Below are 14416 nucleotides of genomic sequence, written 5' to 3' on the forward strand. Positions count from 1 at the left end.
CAGCAAGGACTGGCATAGTGGAGCATGGCATGGCATGACAGGGCACAGCACAGTATGGGAGGCTGCCAGAGCTGCTTAGCAGAAGGCAAAAGCAAGACATAGGTAGGGGCTGCTGGAAGACTGGAGAGAAGCCTGGAGCTGGTGAAGTTGCAGGGCCTTCAGTGCCCCAGTGGCTCTGCATACCTGTCTGCTTCTCCAGTTCCTGCCCTTTAGCCCTCTGCCGCTGGGGGCAAACTGGAGAAGCAGACAGGTATGCAGAGCCACTGGGGCACTGAAGGCCCTGCAACTTCACCAGCTCCAGGCTTCTCTCCAGTCTTCCAGCAGCCCCTACCTATGTCTTGCTTTTGCCTTCTGCTAAGCAGCTCTGGCAGCCTCCCATACTGTGCTGTGCCCTGTCATGCCATGCCATGCTCCACTATGCCAGTCCTTGCTGCATTGTGTGCTGCATTGGGGAAGAGCCCTGTGACTGTGCATGAGGAGAAGCACGGTGTGCTCTGGGAGCAGAGAGCATTTGTATCTGTGGGTTTAGTCTATAAAAAATAAATACTGAGAGTGCAAATTCTCCACACTTATTTTATTATCATTTGAGTGCTTGGGGTTTTGGCCAGGCAAAATTCAATTTGCAATCACAAATCCGGAACTGATACATCTAAATTGTACTATATGTCTTGCAGTGCCTTGTAGCTGGAATTCAGTGGGGAAATCCAGCAGCAGGCTTGAGATCCCTTCCTTACCTCTGCAACCTGGGCTGCAGGCCCCACAGCCCCAGCTTGCCTCTGTTCCCTTCAGTTTCTCTCTCTTCATGCCAGAGGAGGCATTTTAAGTGCCACTGGGCCAGCTGACTCACTCCTGGCCATCCCCCCAGGGTGCGCTCCCCACATCCATCCCTCCCATCTGTCTGCATTTGGCATGCATTTTTGTGCTGCACCCCTTGTTCGCTAGTGCAAGCTGGCCCATGAGCAAAGGCTGCACGCGGGCAAGGAGCACATGGGCCACATCGGCTGCTTGACTGCAACGTGTGGTGGTGGCTGTGTGACTGCTGCTTGGTGCAGTGGTGCAGACCAGTCCACTGCCTCTGTGCTGGCTCCTTCCTGTGTCCCATGCACCCTGCCTTGCGCACACATGCACACAGGCTGTAGGAGGCTCCTTCAGCGAAGAGAGAATTTCACAGAGACTCCCTAGCTCTGGATACCTTTAAATACACTCATTATCAGTCTTTAGTTTTGGCGGTCACTGAGGCAAATGTGAAGCTCTGGGAGAGGTGCTGGCAGCAAGGCAATGCCCTGACCATGGTGCAGGAGCCTCCTGTACCTGCATCACATCATCCTGCTGTTGTCTTTCTCTGCTCAATACTGAATACATCAGCAAGGGTTCCCAGTGCATCAGGAATTTACCTCTGTGTCTATGTCTGTGGCCCTTGGGATCCGGGAAAGTTTTAGATTTATGATATGCCTGTGCAGAAACTGCCCATATTTTGTAGCATGTAAATGTTATTGATTAAATGAAACCCACAATGGATGCATGGATTTTGTGTCCCTCATCTAAGCCTTAGTCAGCTTTTAACTAGCGTGAGGTAGGCATTCACAGATTTATGAAAGGAATTAGCATGACATAACCTGCAATAGCTGGGTCCTGACCTGGGGGTCCTGGACTTCTGTGACTATTCCCTTCCTGGGACACCACGGTCGTGCAATTATTTCTCGAAGAAACACTACATTCATGAATGTCTGTGCAATTCTCCATGTCCTCCATTCTCTCTCTGACATAGCAAGTCTGTGTGGGTGCTGTTCTGCCTGTGCCTGCCTCCAGAGAGTGGCAGAATGTTGCTGCCCAGGTTGAAATCCTGGCTGCTCCAGCTCCCTGCTGCAGAGCCTCCCATGGCCAGCTGTGACCTGATTGTGCCTATGGAAACAGCCAGCAGCTCTTCTGTGACTTGGGGTGGACTTTTCCAGGTGAGCATTGTCCTTCAACTAGCTGCAGGCTGGCCTAGAGGAGGGCTGGGGAGGGTGCAAATGCCAGATCTGCCCCTGCACCCCAGACCCCATCTCCTGACTGGTCCCACAACTGCCTACCATGTGCTCTCACCACAGTTGCTGCAGCTGCTGTTCTGTATTGGCTGTTGTCTTGCCTCTTGTTCTCTGGAAGGTAATGTCCAAGGTATGTTGTAAGTGTTCATTCACATCAATTCAGCCATGTCCATGTGCCGGCTGCTGTATCTTATTTCCCTTCCATGGAGGTGGAATTAACTCATTGATCCCTTGTGATAATAATAATGGAGGGCAAAGGTACAACAAATCACATATATTTTCTATAAAGCTGCTACAGGAATTTCCCCCATTGTCTTCAGCCAAGGAATGGGCTCAGATCCATCACCAGGTTGTGGATACCAACCCTTTGAGACTTTATGAACTTTATGAAACGTGGAAAGCCCCTCTGCTAATCATTAATAATTCCCGATCCTCTTTTTTTGTTCATTTGGTGATGGTGGCTTTTTTACCATCTGCTGCATAATTAGTTTTTGGGAATCCAGTGCTGCCCAAGAAGAGACATTTATACTTTTGATTATCACAGGGTATTGTGAAGTCAAGAGTTCTGCTATGTAATTATGCGCAATGTGAAAAGTAATTTATTCTGTTGGGTTTAGACCAGCTGCCCAGTTATTTCTTCTGGCACTTCCTAGTTTCTATTGTAAGAAACAGTTAATTTTTTGCTATGTATATGCATTGCACCATTTGTGACACTGCAGATTCTTATCCTCGTTCCCAGCTGATAATTTCTTTTCTACCCTTTTAAGATGGGACAACTAGACAGCACATGATGTTTGAGATGTGAGTGTCCTGTGTATTGATACATTGATAATAATGTTACCACTCAGCTCTCTCCCAGGTCATTTACACCACATGAAGGCATCAAAGCCAAGAGCCTAGTAAAGCTAAAAAGGGGTCTGACAGGTGTATTGGTAGCAAAAGTATCCAGTATTATTATGGTCATTGAGCCCACAAATGATGGAAGTTACTGAGCTTCTTTGCTTGGGAACTAAATAAAATCAGCCTGCATCAAAGCCCACAGTGGCACCCCTGGGGAAAGAGTTAATTTGTTATTGCTCATTCTGCAAATGAGGGTGCAGATGAGCAGAGAAATGTACAAAGCACTGAACCTGGGGCAGGAAAGCTAACCCCAGTGAGAAGAAGAATGAGGAGCACTGCGCAAATGCTGCATCCCAAATTGAACACTGCTCTGTAGTGACCAGCTGCATGCAAAAGGAGGTGTCACACACCTGTGTAAATGGGCACATAGCCTGCAAGAAGCCTAATCTGCCTTCAGATGCCTAATCTGCTGCCTGGTAGTGCTGGTACCTCTTCTGGGGCTTGGGCTTCAAGGAGGGAGAAAACTCACCCAAGAGTCCTTAAGAGGGAGGTTTGGGCAAAACAGCTTATGGTGAAAGCGTAAATTAGCCTGGGTTGTTTAGCCTAGAAACTGTGAAACTGAGGGGGATGTGCTGACAGCTTCTCTTTATATGCCTGACAGCTGCCAAGTATATACAAGGCTGCTGCAGAGACTGGAATGGTCTAGTATGTGTCTGGGGGTAGGACTTGAGCCCATGTTGGCCTGGCCAGCGTGGAGACCAGGACTAGTTGCTCCTCTCAGTGTGAGACTGGGGGATGCTGATCTGGTTTCCAGCCCACCCCCCAGAGGGCTGTCATGCTGCTTTTCCTCTGACACCTCCACCCTGGTATTGCTTCTGACAAGGTCACAATAATTTGCCATCTGCATCACTGACACTGGGATCTGCTTGTTGTGATTGCTTGTGCTGACTGTGCAATTGTTCCCATTATCTGGGAGCAGAGCTGAAGTTCCCAGATGAGGGAGAGAGAACATGCCTGCCAGCCAGCCTGGGTCCTTCACATGCCTCTGTTCCACATGGGTGGTGTAGTATACCAACCTGTACCAGCTGTGCAGCACTCCACAAGGCCAGCTGAGGAGCCAGGGTGGCATGGGAAGGAGGGCAAATCTGTACAAAGCCTGCATGTCACCGGCTTAGGGGCAGGCAGCTGACAGGGACATGGGACAGCAAGACAACGCACTAACTGGGCAACCCATGCGATGGAGAGCCCTATATGATTAGGCTATTACATGCGCCAAATGTGGCAGTGGTGTGGTGGCATGGAACCTCCCTCTCCAGCACAGGGACTACTCCAGGGTAGCCCTTGCATGGAAGTGCAACATGCACTTGCAGCTCAGAAAGCCAACCATATCCTGGGCTGCATCAAAAGAAGTGTGACCATCAGGGTGAGGGAGGGGATTCTGCCCCTCTGCTCTGCTCTCATGGGACCTCACCTGGAGTCCTGCATCCAGCTCGGGGGCCTCCGACATAGGAAGGACATGGACCTGTTGGAGTGAGTCCAGAGGAAGGCCACAAAGATGATCAGAGGGCTGGAGCTCCTATCCTACAAAGACAGGCTGAGAGAGTTGGGGTTGTTCAGCCTTGAGAAAAGAAGGCTCCGAGGAGATCTTATAGCGGCCTTCCAGTACCTAAAGGAGGCCTACAGGAAAGCTGTAGAAGGACTTTTTACAAGGGCATGTAGTGATAGGACAAGGGGTAATGGCTTTAAACTGAAAAAGGATAGATTTAGATTAGATGTAAGGAAGAAGTTCTTCATTGTGAGGGTGGTGAGGCATTGGAACAGATTTCTCAGAGAGGTTGCGGATGCCCCATCCCTGGAAGTGTTCAAGGCTAGGTTGGACGGGGCTTTGAACAACCTGGTCTAGTGGAAGGTGTCCCTGCCCCTGGCAGGGGGATTTGAACTAGATGATCTTTAAGGTCCCTTCCAACCCAAACCATTCTATGATTCTATGCTTCTAAGTGGCTGGCAACCGGAGGTGGCCAGGGATGTCAGAGACCAGATGATCTTGTTAGGTGGCAGGGACCCAGTCACCCTGTCTGGAGGGAGTAGGATTTACCAGACTATGCAGATTGGCCTCAGACCCTTGTGCCAGCCACTTCTGCCAGTGATGTGGCCTGTCCCTACAGCAGATGGTTGGGCTCCGACGCAGTGCCTGGAGCCGCTGCCTGTGGGTTGGAAGTGTCCTCCCTGCTTTGCCTGCACTCTGCATAGCAGGATTTCTGAGGTGGGGGCCAGGGCCACGCCTGTCCTCACCTCCTCCTGTGGCTGGCTCAACCACTCTCAGATTGACTGGGCTACACTGCCAGCCTTTCCCTGTGAATAGTCACAGCCCTGCCCTAACTGCTTGGTGCATTCTCGCTATGCCCCACAGCATCACAGAGCCGTTGTGTTGCACTAGACCCAGATCCATATCCAGCAGTTGGAACATCCCTGTAGGCTGAGACTAAGGCATGGGGATCCCTACACAGCAGCCCCCTCCATCCACAGAATGCATCATCTAATACCCTCTGTAAATAATTACTACCTACCCTCACGCCTTTATGTGAGAGGCAGTGCTCACGCACAGTTTTGGTGGGCAGGAAAGGTCTCATTTAATGGATAGGTTATTATCTTTCTCCTCCTGCTATGTCCCATCCCCTTTCAGATTTTGCTACCCTGAGATGAGGTCCCTGGCTGGCAGCCATGTGTGCCCCCACTCATCCCAGCCACTGCTCCTGCTGCTGTCCCTGTCTGCCTTGTGCAGTGCCTTGGCAAGGCCACAGTGCTGCAGACACTAGTCCACTGCAGACCCCCCTTGGAGCCTGTCTGTGCCAAGCCCCTCTGCTCTGTCAGAACAAGATCTGGGAAATGGTGCCAAGTGCAGGGCCATGCCAGCACTTCTCCTCCCCATTACCTGACAGCCATGCAGAGCAGTGGCAGGACGTGCAGGCTGGGCTCGTCTGCTGAGAACAGCACATTTCTAGACTCAGACCACAGCTGAGGACCTGGGCCAGCTGCACCCCTGCCTCCTTGCCCGAAAACTGTGGTTGGCCATTGTGGCAAGGCTGGGATTGTGGCACTGCCCAAGGAATAAGGGCTGTGCCTGCCCTTTGGCAGGGCTGCAGAGCCATGGCTTGGGGTGGAGGAATCTCGCACACCTGGACACAGGTACATTGCAATAAAGCAGTTGGTGATAGCACATGGGGCTTTCAGGTGAGAAGAAAGCCAAGATCTGGTGCATCCACTTGTCTGTTTCTGACAAAGATGGAGAGATGCACTTGAGAAAGGCTCACAGACCTCACCAGAGCTGGCTGGGCTCGCCTCTTTCTCCTGCAAAGGTTTCTCCTGAACCACTCTCACTGGAGACTGAGCTATGCCTTGGGTGAAGAGCACTCCCTCATCTGATTAGTTGTAATTGTCAGCATACCATCCTGGATGCTTGCTAACCATTTAAATGCATAATCAGTTTCTGAGGTCTGCTAAATTATCTACTTGCTTCGTTGTATCCCACCCCCTGGAGTCAATGCCACATCTGTCCCATTCTGTGCTGGGATTAGGATTATGTCCCCCTTCTCATGTGGGAGCTATCTGGAGACCCTCTGCCCATTCACAGACCTGCTGTTGGCAAGGCCTGTAACTCAGCCCCACAGCACTGAGCCCCTGCTGGCTTTGGCGTGTGTCGTGGTTTCAGCCCAGCCGGTAACAAAGGACCACGCAGCCGCTCGCTCACTCCTCCCGCCCCCCTCCGGTGGGATAGGGGGGAGACGGAGGAGAGAAAAGGAAAAAAAACCTGGGACCTCGAGGGTTGAGATAAAGGCAGTTTACTGGAACAACACAAAGAAATTACAACAACAACAACGGTACTAATGAAAGAGTATACAAAAACAGTGATGCACAGTGCAACTGCTCACCACCTGGGACCTGACGCTCTGCCACTTCCCCCCACCGAAAGTCGAGACCCCCATTTATATACTAAGCATGATGTCACATGGTATGGAATAGCTCCTTGGCTAGTTCAGGTCAGCTGCCCCGGCTATGCCCCCCACCTCCCAGGTTCCTGTAAAAATTAAGTCTATCCCAGCTGAACCCAGGACAGCATGCTTGCCTCCAATGAACCCTGTTGAAATTATTGCAAGTTACAGGTTTGTGTCAGCACAGACACAGGTGCAGGTTATGGTTCTTTACGACCAGGAGTGTTCGTTCCTCACCAAACCCATAGGGTGCTGAACCCTGCTGTCTGTGCTCTCTGCTCACTCTGGGTGGAAGGTCTCTGAGCACCAGTTATTGCTGAGGTCTCAGCAGCCAGCCTTGCAGTGCTCACCCCCTCCTCAGTTCCAGGGGAGATCTATTGAGACATGAACCTTAGGAAAAGCTGCAGAAGGAAAAATCATGCTCTTACAGGCATATACAGACAGAAGTGTTGCTTCTTGGAGCTTTCCCCAGTGTCCAAATGTATTATAGACTTGACAGGAAGCTGAAGACATACAAGAAATCAGACTGTTGTATTATTAATACATATTATGACATGTGACATATAGATTGATTATTGTAGATCTGAAAGTTTTAAGACTGTTTATTAGCCTGCCTGGACAGGAGGAGTGGGATGGAGACAAACACAAAACATAGCAGTGAAGGGAAGACAGAAGAAAAATTGTTTTAGCCAGGAAATTATCAGCATTGGTATTAATATTAGCATATCAGTGATAATAATTTCCCATATAAGTCTTCCATATTCTTAGCAAGAATCATATAATGAAGCTTGTTGAATATGATTTAGAAGTGAAGCCCAAGAAGTTCCCACCAAGGATGTCCTCAGGGGCTGAGGCATCTTCAGAAAGCCTGTCTCGACAGTGGCCAAATGTGCATATTTCAGACAATGTACTTCAGGTGGCATGTACCAGAGACTGTCCTGTCAAGTCATTGCATTTTACTTGTAACTTCTTGTCAGGTATTTAACTCAAACTTTGGAAAAAAACCAACCAACCAACCAAACCAACAAACCCTCATCTTGTTTTTACTACAGAGCCCACCTTGTGCACAAGAGGACCGGTGCAGCAGTGGACTTTTCTGCGGCTTGCCCTCCAGAGGCAGTGAAGCCATGTAACCAGGGCTGTGCAGGTTCTGCATCTCTGCAGCACAGCGTGGAAAATGGTCACTGTGGGGGATGTTTGTCTTTGTGGCCCTGGCAACATGAGGTGCAGACAGGAGCATTTGAGCAGCATCTCCTGAGCATCTTTTACCTAGCCTGTCTCAATGGCACACCTAGGTCACAGCAAGGCTTGCCTGGCCCCTCTCCACTCTGCATCTGGAAACCTTGTTGCATACGTGCAGAAGGCCAAGGTTGCCCCATTTATATACTGCATCATGAAACAATATCTCCTGTAGGTAAATCATTAAGATCCTCTACTAAAAGAGCTTCAGAATTATAGAAGACATCTCATGAAAATGCAAACATAAGTACTTACATGCAAATTATATCTGCAGTCAAATGCATTTTAAAACACTTCTCTGCTTCTAGAAAGTATTTTTGTAAAATAAGAGACTATTATTCCATTGCAGTTTTAAGTTCTTGAAGACTACAGATGACCAAACACTTAATGTCTATCAGGTGCCTTTTAAAATATACAATTTTTTACAATTGTATGTTGTATATTGTATGTATAATTTATAGTATGTATAAAAATGAAAACAATTCAATCATGTATGTGATGCAATTTATAATGTAATGCCTTCATTGAAAGCTGTTATAACAGGGAATCAGGGACAAACTCTTTTGTTGCAAATCTTTCTCTATGTCAAAACACAATGGCAAAGCAGAAGAAAACTCGGAGATTTAATTCTTTGGCACATGTCGTCTCCCATATCTTTGATTTCATGAAAAAAAATTACCCCATCCAGATTCAGACAACTGATCTGAAGAAAAATATTCACTTTTTAAGAGATCGTAAATATCACTGGAAGAATGAAGCTGACAAAAGCTGGTGAGGATACATATTATCTGCATAAAGAATAATGTATAACAAATTAGTAAGTTCAATGTGGGTGCATGCTTTGGGAGACTTTTATAAAAGCATTAGATCCCACTGTATCTTAATATATTAATTTTCTCAAATTCTAAATTTTACGTAATACATTTTGTCTAATGCTGTCTTGAATGCAGCTGTAGAAAGAACATTTTTAGGCCAGTTGCAGAAATCTCTTAATTATTCATCCTGTAACAGATAAACTCAATTTAAAATTATTTGAAACTGTACATGTGAAGTGTTCTTTGAATCAATGCTCAACTGAATGCAGTAATGTATCTTAGCGTGTTAAAACTGTTAGTAAGTATAATCTTAAATAATGCAGTGAGGTTTATTGTTGCATCTGTAATGGCAATATGGAAAGCACACACTCAAAAAATACTGGACATGAAAGAAAATGGTGTTTCTTTAAAATGATGTGATGTCCCATATTTTTCATCAAGCCCAGCATAGCCAGCCGGTCAAGGGAGGTGCTTGTCCCACTCTATGCTGCCCTGGTGTGGCCCCACCTCGAGTACTTGTGCAGTCTTGGGCGCCTCGATATAACAAGGACATCAGACTATTTACAGTGTGTCCAGAGCAGAGTGACCAAGATGGTGAAGGGTCTAGAGGGCAAGACTTGTGAGGAGTGGCTGAGGTCACTTGGTCTGTTCAGCTTGGAGAAGAGAACACTGAGGGGTGACCTCATCACAGTCTACATCTTCCTCAAAGGGAGCTGTGGAGGGGAAAGTGCTGATGTCTTCTCTCTGGTGACCAGGTATAGGACATGAGGTCATGGAATGAAGCTGCATCAGGGGAAGTTCAGATTGGACATTAGGAAAATGTTCTTCACTGAGAGGGTGGTCAGTCCCTGGAACAGGCTCCCCAGGGAAGTGGTCATGGCACCAAGACTGCCAGAGTTCAAGGAGTGTCTGGATGATGCTCTCAGTCGTATGGTTTGGTTTTAGGTAGTCCCGTGTGGAGCAGGGAGTTGGACTCGATGGTCCTCATGGGTCCCTTCCAACTTGCGATAGTCTATGATTCATGTAGCTGACACTGGTTTTCACCAACACACTGCCTGGTGCCTGCAGCAGTGGCGTTTGCATATGCAGCTCCTGGCTCCCTGCCATGGGAACTGCCAGGCCACAGCTCAGGCCCTGTCACAGACCTTGTGCAAATTAATTCAAAAAGCAGATAAATGTGAATCTGCATCTGGCAGGTGCCTGAAGGCTGGCAGCCCTCATGGCTGGGGCAGCTGTTCCTGCACAGAAGCCCGGCACCCAGGTCTGTGTGGGGTACACAGAGTCTTAGTCTGGCAAACGCTCTGCCCCAGCATCTGGTTCCTGCTGCCCTGCAGCAGCAGTAGAGATGGATTGGGGCAGAGGCAAGAAGATCTCCTCCTGCCTGCAAATTGCAATGTAGGGACATCCATGACGATATTTCCAGCCACCCTTTCCAGACTCCTTGGATAGCCTCATGCAGGCCTGTGTGCTTCCCAGGATGCTGCATGCTGCCAGGTGATTTCCAAGGTGTGCCCCATTTCTTTTGCTGTAAAAAAAAAAAAGCCCGATGCCTTCAGATATTTACAACCTATTTTGGCTTGCCAAAGCCACATCTCACCCGCATGACTTGCCATTATTTCAGGCACAAGGCTGACCAGGCTGACGGACTTCACTGAGTGACTGGGATTCAAAGTAAGCAAACCAGACCATGGCCTTTCTACCTGCAAATCCTGGCAGAAACCAAACCTTCCCCCTCACTCTGGAACACACAAACCAGTGAAAGGTGAGGAGACACGCAGGCATCCAAATCACAGTCCCTCTGTATTATGAACTGAACTGTGAGCTTGACATACAGCTGTGTAGATTGTATTTGTATAACAGGTGTATTGCAAGTTGCAAATCTTTAAAATAGTTCCTAATACAATCCACAGTGTCTGAAAGTAGGGCCATCAGAGAGAGTGCCATCTGGATGAATGCCTAGACGGAAGCCTCGTAGGCAATGTCAACACAACAAAAGCCTTTCTCAAGGTTTCCGGGCTCCAGGAAAAAAAAAAATCAGTAAAACTTTATTTACATGCTCACAAATGCTGAGAACTGCTCAGGGTTCTTGACACATTTGAGGGATACAGAGAAGACAGAGACAATGACCTGAGTACTAGAAATATCTCAGAGGTATAGACAGAAAGAGTTCAAGCTGTTAAAAGAGAAACCTATAGGTTATCATTTAATGCATACACACACCTGGGAGAATGTACTGAATGTTGGAGGCCCCTTTGTTCTACAGAGAGAAGTTACATAATGTTCAAGAGCAAGGAATAAAATCATAAATGTTCTAGTTAGAAATCAGGTATGAAATTAACTCTTGGCTGACTCGGCTGGCTTCTCAGTTCATAGTCTCTTGAGAGCATCATGATGGACCCTACTTTGAAGACTGTTCTGAGGACCATAATTTATTTGTGTGTGACATACATAGCAAGAGCTGTGAGTGGATGCTGCAGCCAGGACCCCTCTCGGTTAAGTGTCTGCTACTACATGACCAATCCAGCCTTCTCTGGGCTGGTGGGGACTTTAGCCCAGGTTGAGGCATGCTCCAGGCTCCGACCACTCAGTCCCAGGGGGGAACCCAGGAAGGCTTGGGGCCAGACACTGGCTCTTTCATCCCTGCTCCCTTCTCTGGGCTGACTCCACTCAGGAGCTAGGAGAAGGCAAGTAAAATGCCTACTAGGTGGGCAGTACAGCTGCTGAGCAACTGCTCCTTCCTCCCTACAAAAAGAGCCCAAAGGCCAGGTGGAAAAGGAGCCTGTGACTGGTCCACCTGGGCTTGCCAACAGACTGCAGCTGACTCTGCAGAATGGCCTGCTGCTTGAACTGAGGAGAGGATTCTGTACAGATGGACGATGGCTAGTGGAGCCTTCGCTTGTGGATGACAGCCTACATTCCCCACCCAGGCCTGGGGCACCCAGTGCTGTGCCTGATCAGAGACACCTACTCTCTTCTGCTGATTTGATCAAACTCAAGTCTGAGCCATCATGTTAAACCAGAGCCCTGCCTTTCAGTCAGTGCAGCATCTGTGCCAGCAGTGGATGTGGAAGTGTGTGCTACCTGACCTGATGCTATACAGAGTAGGTCTGGTCTTGTCCTGGAGGAAGGGTCAAGGGGCTGAGGGTATGGGCATCTGTGTTCTGGTTTGTGAGGAAGGAGTGTCTGTCAGCACCTGTGCTTTGTCTGGGGGAAGATCCAGCTTTCCCCACAGGTAATGGCTGTTTGTCCTTGTAGATCCTTGGTGATGTCTGAGGAGGGGCTGGAGGTCAGTGCTCTACAGGGGACTGAGGAGCTGAGGAAGTTGAGATCAGGGGATGGGGAAGAGGGAAGAGAAGTCTGACTGACCCTTGAGGCATCTGTCCATATCTTGCAAACATCTGGTCACCCATCACGGGATCTTTGTACCCCAGACCGCTTTTCACCTGCTCACCCAGTGCTTGGCTCTGCAAAGCTCCTAGCACTGCCAGTCAGTGATTGCCTTGTGCTATGCCTTCTCCAGTCTGCAGAAGATGTCCTGTGTACGCATGGTGCGCTGCCACACACTGGGTCTCATTGTGATCATGGATGGTGTGGACTGCATCCCAACCTTTGGGACAGGTAAGAGACTATGCTGTGTAGCAGAGACAGGGCATTCCTCAGTGCATGGGATGTCCTGAGACTTGACTGCTGTGTACTTAGCAGGGCAAGGGTTGGACAGCAAGGGCAGGGGATCGCTGATAATTGTGAATGACTTGAGGACGACCCTGGGATCACATCCCATCCATTGAGACACTGTCATGGAATATAGACCTATCCCTATCCTCTTTTCTGGTATTCTTGCTACAGGGCCCCGCACATTTGCCATTTGCTTCCCCTTTGGCTTGCTTGCCAATTTTGCTGTAATTTTCTCTGTGGACAATAAAGGATGTGCAAGGCTTCCTGACTGGGGATCATAATGACATCTTTAACAAGGAGATGGACCTAATAGCAGAGGTAAGAACTGGCTTTGCATGAGTAACAGGGAGACCCAGGCTGACGGAATGGCTAGGACTGTGTCTTGCTGGCTGGTGGCCCTGTAAGTCTTCTGATAATGTCAGATGGCTCTACTGGACTGCTGCACTGTCAATCGGTGGATTCCCAGGGAGGAGACAAAGAATAAGCAGAGATGCCTCTGTTCCACACTGTGAGACCCTGGCTGGTTATCTGCAGTCTAAGTCCCTCCAAGTACCACACAGACATGGGCACCATGAAGGAAGCCTGGGGGCCACCAAGCTGGCCAGGTGCTGGAGTGGAAGACACATGAAGAAGGACAAGAAAGCCAGGTTTGTGTAGCTGGGAGAAGATGAGGCAAAGGGGGATCTGACTGCTGTTCTCAACTAGCTAACAGTGGAGCAAAGAAGGCAGAACCTTTGGGGGCACAGGGACAGGATGACAGGCAGAAGCACAAGTTGGGAAACAGGAAATTACAGTTGGATACAAGGAAATGTGTTTTCCCTGTGAGCATGGTCACACACTGGGTCAGGGTCGGAGAGGCTGTGGGGTCTCTTTCCTTAGTGAGAGCACACATTGCCAGGACATGGTTTTGTGCCCTGGTCCTGTTGGCCCTTCTCTGAACAGGGGGAGCAGATCACAGGGCTTGTCCAGACACAGGGGGAGCAGGTGGGGTGGGAGTGGGGCATTGGGGTGTGCAGCGCTGTAGGATGGGTTGCTGTCTATTGTTGGGGGGGGTAGGGAGGAGGCATGCAGAGCTGGATGCGACGCTGCAGGTTACTGCTGTTCTGCCCCACTACCTTGTACCAAGTCTCCTTCAAGCCAGTATAAAGGAGCTTGACAGCGGCCAGTTAGGTGGAAGGCCATGGAAATGCTGTTGTCTGAGGAGCAGTCATACATGTGGGGACACAACTGGGCCTGCTGAGAAGGGGGCTGCAGAAGCACTGATGCCTTGGTAAGGAGTAACTTCCCTGCAGGGCCCACAGTTTGCTTTGTCTGAGGAGGGCTTTGTGAAGATCATTTGTCTCTCCCTGACAGAGCTTGACACAGTCCTCTTCCTCTTTACACTGGATGGCGGGGTGGTGGAGGAAGTGGCAAAGGGACTGCTAGCAGCACCAGGGATGCTGTGAGAAAGGTGGGGCAGCTGTTAGGGCTCCTGGGACTTTTTGGGGATAGGAGACTGAGTCACTGAGCAGGCAGAGAGCCGGGGATGAGGAGTAGAGGGTGGCACTTGGAGGGGGGAGGTCTGCGTTGGGAGAGCATGGGGAAGGGTGTGTGAGTGAGGGGTGCCTGTGTGCAAAGAGCGTGTGCATGGGAAGGGCTGTGTGGGAGAGGGTCACATGCAGGGCGTTGCGTACCTGTGTGCGCGCAAGGTGCATGTGTGTGTGCAAGCACAAGGGTTTTTTGTGTATGCAAGGAACATACATGTCAGATGTGAGTATGTGAGTGAAGGGCATGTGCATAGAGGAGCATGCCTGAGGAGTCAAGTATGGGGGGTACATGAGGGTTGGGGGGG

Source organism: Haliaeetus leucocephalus, unplaced genomic scaffold (genome assembly GCF_000737465.1).
Source record: "Haliaeetus leucocephalus isolate CR32 unplaced genomic scaffold, Haliaeetus_leucocephalus-4.0 Scaffold197, whole genome shotgun sequence".
Taxonomy (NCBI): Eukaryota; Metazoa; Chordata; class Aves; order Accipitriformes; family Accipitridae; genus Haliaeetus; species Haliaeetus leucocephalus.